The 8,909-nt window shown below is 35.7% G+C and overlaps 1 non-coding gene across 1 annotated transcript; it reads right to left on the minus strand.

The window, feature by feature from the left end:
* Positions 1-8,404: 8,404 nt before the first annotated feature.
* Positions 8,405-8,511, minus strand: LOC112471348. The gene has a single exon (XR_003043251.1). It is a non-coding gene; the product is annotated as a U6 spliceosomal RNA (small nuclear RNA).
* Between the last annotated feature and the right edge of the window lie 398 nt (positions 8,512-8,909).

The following is an 8,909-nucleotide window of genomic DNA, read 5'->3' on the forward strand; positions in this document are numbered from 1 at the left end:
TATTCCAATTTTTCAGGAGACACCAGATGTTATATGAAAATTTCTTATTACTAATGATGGCATCTAATTTTTTAAAAAACTTGTTTTTCGGAAACATTGTGCAAGACAAACGAAACCCACCCTGAGGTCAGTTGTTTCAGAAAACTTGCACACATAAAACTGCATTTCAACTTCACTGGCAGCATTAGCTGGAAGGGGCTCTATTTTGCTCTGTCCTAACACCCTCCATGTTTACTTCTGCTGAAGATGTTTATTTGCCTGGGAAGTGGCTCTCTAACAGAAACATTTGTTTTGACTGCCGTGGCAGATCATCCATTTGCTGGGAGGCAAAGAACAGCCAAACCTCTTCCACTCACAAACATTTTGTTAGGCCAGCTTAGGGAAAGCATTTTCAGATTGATTTGTTTCCCTCAGTAAAAGAGGTCAACATTGGCTTGGGATGGGAAGATGCCGGCCTGTGCAGATGGGGGGCAAGTTTACACCCCAGGACTGCAGATTCAACACCTGATGGGGAGACCTTGATAATCAAAAGGATATCAGGTTAATTCCTATCCTCCTTGCTTCACACCATTTCATGCAAATGATCTCAGCCTAAACGCACATTTCCAAGGGACTCATTTTATATGATCCTTCAATCATTTTATATGATCCTTTGCCCTCCAAACATGCCAGAGTCACCCAGCGTTCAATTTTTAATACGATTGTACAAAAAATTATGGGAAAAAATAGAATCCAAATGATGGACTTAATTTTTTTTTATAATTAGGCAGGAATTAATTTTTCAGAATAATCGTCTAGAGGTGATTAAATTTCACATGCTCCTTAAATATGTATTTTTCCGTGCTCTATGGCTTGAAGGGACGATTTAAAATTAGTGTATATAGTAGGTTGTGAACCATAAATAAAAATTCTAGCAGTAAAGCTTTGTCATCTTTGCTACAGAACTCCATTTTGCAAATAAAATTCTACTTTCCTGATAAATCCCCTTTCCTCCCCCAGTACTCCACCACCTAAATAATTTTATCAATGGAAAGATAGAGGATTATTGTTTTTTTTTGTTTTTTTTTTTAATAATTGCAACTTAAAGATGTCGTGATGGGCAGAATTCTAAGGTGGTCCCCACAATCTCTACCCACTGGTGTTAATGCCCTGTAGAATTCCCTGCCTTAGCTGGGGTGGGGGGCACTTGTGACTTGCTTCTAGCTAGTAGAATATGACGAAGGTGATGGCATGTCGCTCCCTTAATTAGGTTACATTATATGGCCAAGGTGAAGGGAATCATTCCCATGATTATTTATCTATATATCTATGTATCTAATTTATATGTATATATGTGTATATAATATATAACATAATATATATAATTTGTATAATTTATATATTTGTATATTCACTTTATATATACACATCACAGGAATTTTATACATAAAATACGTATAGAAAGATTTTATATACACAGGTATGTGTGTGTTATGACCCTGTCTTACTAGCATGCACTAGAGTAAGAGAGATTCTAGCCTATAAGAAGTATGAATTGCCTGTGGTGAGGGTTAACTCCTATGGTGAGTATGAGCCCTCTTGGTGAGTTGAACTGTTTATGGCGAGGAGCACGTGGCAAGAAACTGCAGGCAGCCTCTGGGATCTGAGAGTGGCCTCCAGTTGATGGCCTTTAAGGAGCTGGGCCCTGTCATACAGCCACAAGGATATGAATTGTGCCCACAACCTGAATGAGCTTGGGAATGGGTCCTCCAGATTAAAATGCAGCCTGGCCAGACCTTGACTGCAGCTTGCTGAGAACTTGTGTAGAAGACCCAGTGAAGCCGTGCCTGGACTTCTGACCCACAGGAACTGTGAGCTAGTAAACGTGTGTTGTTTTAAGCCATTTAGTTTGTGCTCATTTGTTACAGAGCAATAAAAACTATACAAAATTCATTTGCGAGGACTTTTGCAAAATGTCATGGACTTTTAATGCTGAGAGAGACTTTAGTCCACTCCTTTCATTTTACAAAGGGGCGACTGGGAATCAGAGATGGGAAGGCACAGAGCAAGTTAGTGATAAAGCCAGGAACCTGGAATCCTGCCTCCTGGGAACTCGATTTTGTCAAAAATCACTTGCCTAAAAATTGAATAGTCATCATTAAAAATCAAAGAATACTCCTTTCATACTTCCTTTAAAGCCGATCCCCTTCCCTTTAAGTCATCACTGGTATCAGCTTTATGTATTTGTTTCCACGAAAAGAGGTGAAGGGAGGGAGGAGGAGAAAGGGATGTGTTTTGCTGGATTTTTTTTGACTTAAATGGGACCATATTTTACAACTTGTTTTGTAATTCCTTTTCATTTAATGATATATTCTGGGAAGTTTTATAAACATACACCTCTACTTTGTTCTTTAAAGCTGCCACATAGAGCGTTTGTACCGTAATTTATTTAAGCAATTCCCTATCGGTTTAACTGGTTTCTATTTTTTTGCTATTATAATATGTTGGTGAAAATCCTTATATATATGCTGCTTTGTGGCCCTACATGACTCTTTTTCTAAAATAAATTTATAGAAGTTGAATTTCTGGGCTGAAAGTTATGCACACTTTAAATTTACATGAACATATAGAAACGTAAAACAAAAGAACATAAACATTACCTAAATTTAGAATATAATATATACATATATAAAAATATTTTTACTGTTGACCTTTCTTCTAAAAAAGCTGAATAATTTCTGTTTCTCCCAATACTTTATGAACATATCCATTTCTTCACAATTTCACCCAAATTGGTGGTTACTAATCTTTTTCATGTTTATCAATCTGCAGGTACAAAAGGATATTTCAGTGTGTTTTATTTTGTATATTTCTGATTTTTAATGAAGTTGAGCATACTTTTTAATGTTTATTGATCGTTTCTATTTCATAGTTTATTCATTATTATTAACAAATTATTATTAATTTTATTTTTATATACTTTATATATTTAAATATTATTTTAATAATGATATTTATTATTATTATTAATTATTATTAATACTCATACTCTTTATTCACTATCATACTGGGTCGTTTGTCTTTTTCTTCCTAATTTGTAGGAACTCTTGACAAATGTCTTCTGAACTACTAACAATTTATCTGTTTTACATACAGCGAATGTTTTTTCTAAACTGTCTTTTAATTTAGAATTTATTTTGATGACTAAAGAGAGATAAGAATTAACCTTCCCCAGTGAAGAACCATTTGTTCCAACAGAGTAATCCGAGCCTTCCTCATTGAGCAAGACAAATTTGCATAAGTATGTGTGCGTGCGGAGACTTCATATTCTATTACATTGATCTATTTGTCTCGTTATGCCAACAGTTTTCGATTTTAATTATTATTACTTCACTATCTGTTTTGCTATCTGGCAAGGCAATTTGTTATTCATTTTCAAGATATTCTAACTAGACATTTCCTCTTTCAGATGAATTATAGAATCACCTATGACACTCAAAAAATAGTGATGTGTCTATGTGCGTGCGTATACGCTTCCATATATATGCGTCTGCACGTGTGCACATCTGTATGTGTGTAAGGGTCTGTATGTATATGTGTATATAGCTCTGTCCACTGAGGGGACCTGAGAGCAGAGATACAATGGTAACACCAGACACACTTAGCACTTAGATCTTTGTTTTTAAAAATTGTTTTCCACTAAAAGGAACCAGAGATTTTTGGAGACCTGGCTAATTTCAAGACTGGGTCAAGACAAGTAGAAGATGAACCTAAACATCTGTTTTGACAGAAAGGAAGGAAATGCTCAAAGAATGAATGGGGTTTGTCAAATGGACACAAGAGCCAGCATGAAGAGGCTCCCATTGGCCCTGTCTGGGACAGTGTGACATCAAAATAAATGGCATAGTAATGGATTACACCCACTGAATAAAGCAGTACCAATAAATAAGTAAATAAATTGAAAGATTGATGAAGAACAGGATATGTACATAGTCTCAAAGTATATCCCCACAAAATAGTCACTAATTACAAAGGAAAAAGGTAACTTGATAGTGGAGAAGCCTGGTAGACACTGCCCTAATTATTAGAGTTAATATCACCATTAATGGGACAAATTGAAAACATTTGATACAAAGAACACATCATCGCTTCTATGGTATTCTTGCTGAAGATGCATAACCTATTTCTAATCATGAGAAAACATATTCATCTAAATGAGGGACATTCTGCACATATTAAATACATGTATATAATATACTATATATTGGAATAAACAATTATTTTCTTTTAAAATACATATTTGATATGTTTTCTTTTTTAAGATAGAAATCCTTCCAGATCTTTGTAATATACACAAATGCTTCCAGAAAGTTCCCTGATTATTTACAAGTACATGTGTATAACACATATATTTTTAAATATGTTAACTCTATCACTCATACTGTTTATGACATTCTACATTTGCCATACATATAGATTCACCTCTTCTTTAAGTATTCTCAAATATGGATACACCAGATCATAATAGCTATTTCTCTTTGATTGCCATCTGTTTCCATCTTTTTACTCTTATAAACAAAGCTTAATGATCATCCTGTACATGCTCATAGTAGATTACTTTACGTGTTTCTCTAGAGAGAAGATGGTCAATAAAATTCCTGGGTCACACTTTACATTTTAATAGCTATTTCCAAATTTCCCTCTTAAGCGGTCACCAATTTAAGCTTACAGGGAATATTCACAAGAGAAATCACAATACACACAAAACTCAATGACCTGTCCAGTTTAATGTTGAATGCGGCTGAGACTGACAGCTATCACTCAGTATCTGTCATCCCTTCCCACTGTAGTAATACGTTATTGAGCTTGGCACTGTCTATCTGCCTAAAGTCTACGTTTCCCGAGCTCCCATGCAGCTAAGCATGGCCATATCATTAAAGTCTGGTCATAGAATGTGAATGGAGGTGACATGTTCAACTTCTGGACAGTTCCTTTAGGAGAAAGGAGTAAGCCCTACAGCTCGTTTCCCCAGCCCCACTGGCTGTAATGAAGATGTGATGACTGGAGTTAGGGCAGCCACCTTGGACTGAAAAAAAAGGAAGCCATTGATGACAGCAGAGCAATAAAACAGAAGGACTTTAGATCCCAGAAGATTGTGGAGCCACCAAACCTGCCATCAAGTGCCTACCCAGACTTCTAAGTGAAAAAAAAAAATCAAATAAAAGCCACCTTGGGGAGATGTCTGTCACTGCAGCCAAACTGATATCCTAAATAATCCAGTCACTGAATGCTGAAAGAAAATTATCTGCTAAGTGAAGAAATCATCTCAAATTGAGATCATAAAAAGATTATTTTATTTGACCTCCCCTGTATTTCTGCGAGGAAGCAAGTTTCTATGTTGGTATTGAACTGCCATCAATGTTGTAGATTATTAAAAATGCTTATTATAAGATTATTTTATTCCCCTTGGGAATTTGTCTACACTGTTGGAGAGGGCAGGCCAAGGGATTCAGCTCTGCTGAAGGAACCAGGAAAAAATGCTGTCCAAACCAACTGGGGTTTTGGCAATGAATGCACATTTGTTCACCAGTTCAGCATTTGTCCAGATTCCACTGTTTTGAAAAATTAAGTGGTTCAGTATTTTAAGTTTGTTTCTAAGCCCAGTGTAATGAATGACCTTTCTTCTCCTTAGGTCACTGAAAAGAATTTTCTTGTGTTTGTGGCTAATTCCTCAATGGCGGAGGCCCAAATAAGGGGACAGGAGAGACGCTTAGGTCAAAAATAAATATGGAATGAGAGAAGGATCCTGGATTTCCTGTGCTCATTCCATTTTCAATCATCCATACTGTTATATGTGAGTCTGAGTGAGTTTTGTATACAGAATACAGAATGAATTACTAAAATTACAATTTACTAAAGCTAGTTTTCCCCCTTCAGTTTTTAAGTTTCCTTTTCAAATCTATCGTTCGATTTCTAAGAACAGAAGAACAAAAATCAGCCATTGTTTTTAAGGAAGTCATTGATTAATATTTGGTCTCATTGATAAACGTAGTTAATTATATGCTTTCAAACATTTTAAACTGCACTTCTAAATTTGATATTTCAGATTTTCCTTGCGAGTGCTTCACATTTCTACTTATTCAATCAGCCCAACATTTCTACTTATTCAATCATTCTTTTGAATCTAATAAATCACACTTATACAGCAAACCTTAACTTCTCTTTAGCATTCCAATGATTGCATATAAACTTAGTAAGACTTTAGTTTAAAAATTGCATGTTTAAGCAATGATTCAATTACATTTTAAATTATAATCAACTAGTCTGGCCAACGAGTTACCTGAATAGTCCTATGTCTCTTAAACATAAATCTCTTAAAGTATGCAAATTACTAAATATGAACAGATTCTTTCTTTTAAAAATGTATTAATATGATGATTTTGGCCCTGTCAAATATTTCGAGTTTATTTCTGAATCTTATCTCAGTTAAAATATGCTAACTGATAAAATTACTTCCCTACTTTGGACATTTCTGTAATTAACTCTAAATATTCCTGGGGTTTAAGGATGCTTGCCTTCTAGGGAGATGATTATCTACAGGTAGCTGAGGTTGCTTTCAATTAGACTGGGGTCCATGGATCGAATTCAGGGGTCTGTAAACTCAGATTTAAAAAATCTATTTTCACTTCCAATAGATTTAAAAAATCTATTTTCGCTTCTAACTGAAATTTAGCATTTCTTTCAAATATGAATGTGGCAGCAAACCACAGTAGCATTAGCAGGACCTGTGACTCTATCACCAATAGAAATCACAGGCGTTATGTCACCTTAAGGTTGTTGCAAATACCTTGAAATATCTCAGCACTGCTTCCAAATTATGGAAGTTATTAGGTCTGCCGCTAGATCTTATTTATTTAATGCATTAATAAAGAAACTCATATGACTATAGCACAATATTTTAATGTTTTTATTGCAGTACAATTGAAAAAAAACCCATAACTATTTCATTTGTACTTTGTCTTCATTCAATCACTATTATTGAGTGCCAACCTGTGTACCAGGCACTGTTCCAGGCACTGGGGATACAGCTATGAGCAAAACAGTCAAGTCTCTGCTGATATTCTGGTGGGAGAGACAAACAGTGAACAGATAAATCGGTAAATATGTGGTGTAGTGTGTGGAGTGATAAATGCGTGTGCTAGCTAAGGACAGCGTAACAAGGATGCTATTTTGGACAGAGTGTGTGTGTAGGGGGGCTCCTCTCTGATGTAGAGACATTTGAGCAGGGACCTGAATGAAGTGAAGGTGAAAACCACAGGGCTGTGTCACGATGGGGTGGTGCAGGCCAAGGCAACAGCATGTAGGGGTGTCACGAAATTTTCTCTCCATAGGGAAATAAGCATCTCCCACTGAACACTGGGTGATCCTGAAATTCTGACGCTCTGCCTGAAAATATACCCGAGTTGCTTTCTTGCGATTTTAAATGAAAAAAATGATAACGAATGACATGTCGACCCAAGCACTAAAATAAATTTCAAAAAATGGAACTAAACTCTTAAAATGCTTACCAAGTATCAAGCTAGCTTGTTAGGATATAAAATGCTAAAAGCCTGGTTTCCGAATCACCAAGTGATTACTAAAGTTTTCAACAAGCAGTTGACGTGTATGTGATGACACGGCTACATCCGTTTGCACGTCTCCTTCTTTCCTTCTTGGTGCATGCTTCGGAACGTGGTTCAGATGTTCTTTCAACAGCAGTTGTAAACTTACTTTCCTTGTGTGTGATTTCGATAGAAATGTTATATTAAGTTTTCGGGATATAAATATAAATTTTTCTTTATAAACACTGGTCCGAAATTGTGAGAAACGTGCCTTCTATGAAGGTTGGGTATTAAAGACAAAAAGATGGTCTGTTGGGAAACTTTTTACTAAGAAAATGTTCAATGTTTGCTTTATTTGTGTTCTTGGGTTAGAGAGGATATGAGATATACATATGGTGGATGATTATATATGGCTATATGTGTGATATATAATAAAAATTTCCTTTTTCTTGGGTGAAGGGTATTTCATATTTCAGGTGTTAGCAAAAAGCCTGACGCCCACGTCTACATTGTATGACATATTACTTTATCTGTAAGGACTCATGGGAAAACTTCTCTCCTGGACCAATATTAGGAAAAGTTCTAATTTGTTCCAGTAGTTCTATTTGTTTCTATCATATGGGCATTAGGAATCATAAACACAGTGAAGCGCTTTGAAATCTATGGCTTTCGATCTTGGCTTTGCAGAGTTTGGGGGGTTCCTTCAAGACCCTTTACAACTACCTTCAGGAGAAAGGTGCGATGCATGAGGTTGGGCCTAGGATTCTTTACTTTCTTTTTCTCATACTGAGCTTCTGTGATTTTTTTCTTCTTAATTCATCTATAAAAATAAAGAACACTTCAAGAATTTGCATGTCATCCTTGTGCAGGGGCCATGCTGATATTTTCTGTATTATTCCAATTTTAGTATAGGTGCTGCTGATGTGAGCACAACATGGTTACTTTTGAATGAAAGAAAGTTGAAAGCCATTGATATAATTGATTACATTTTCCTCTTTGCATTGGCTGCCAGGAAGCTCAGCATCTGAGTCTCAGTCTATCACTGATAAGTGTTCAATACACTCTAGCTTACATTTTGTATGCAAACCTCACCCTTAACTTTCATTTCTTTTTCTTCCTTTTTCTCTCTCTTTTTTTTTTTTTTTTTTGGTATCTTTTTTCTGTTGCGATATACATGTTTTCATATGCTGCCTTAAATCCTTTTTTGGAATGAGTCAAGGTTGAAATAAATGCATTAAAAAAATCGAGTACTTTTTCTACAGAGGAGATCTTTGCAGGTGGGATAGGAATGCGTATAGAAATAAGGCATGATTTGGCATGGAGAATACA

This window comes from Pteropus alecto, unplaced genomic scaffold (genome assembly GCF_000325575.1).
Source record: "Pteropus alecto unplaced genomic scaffold, ASM32557v1 scaffold45, whole genome shotgun sequence".
Lineage (NCBI taxonomy): Eukaryota > Metazoa > Chordata > Mammalia > Chiroptera > Pteropodidae > Pteropus > Pteropus alecto.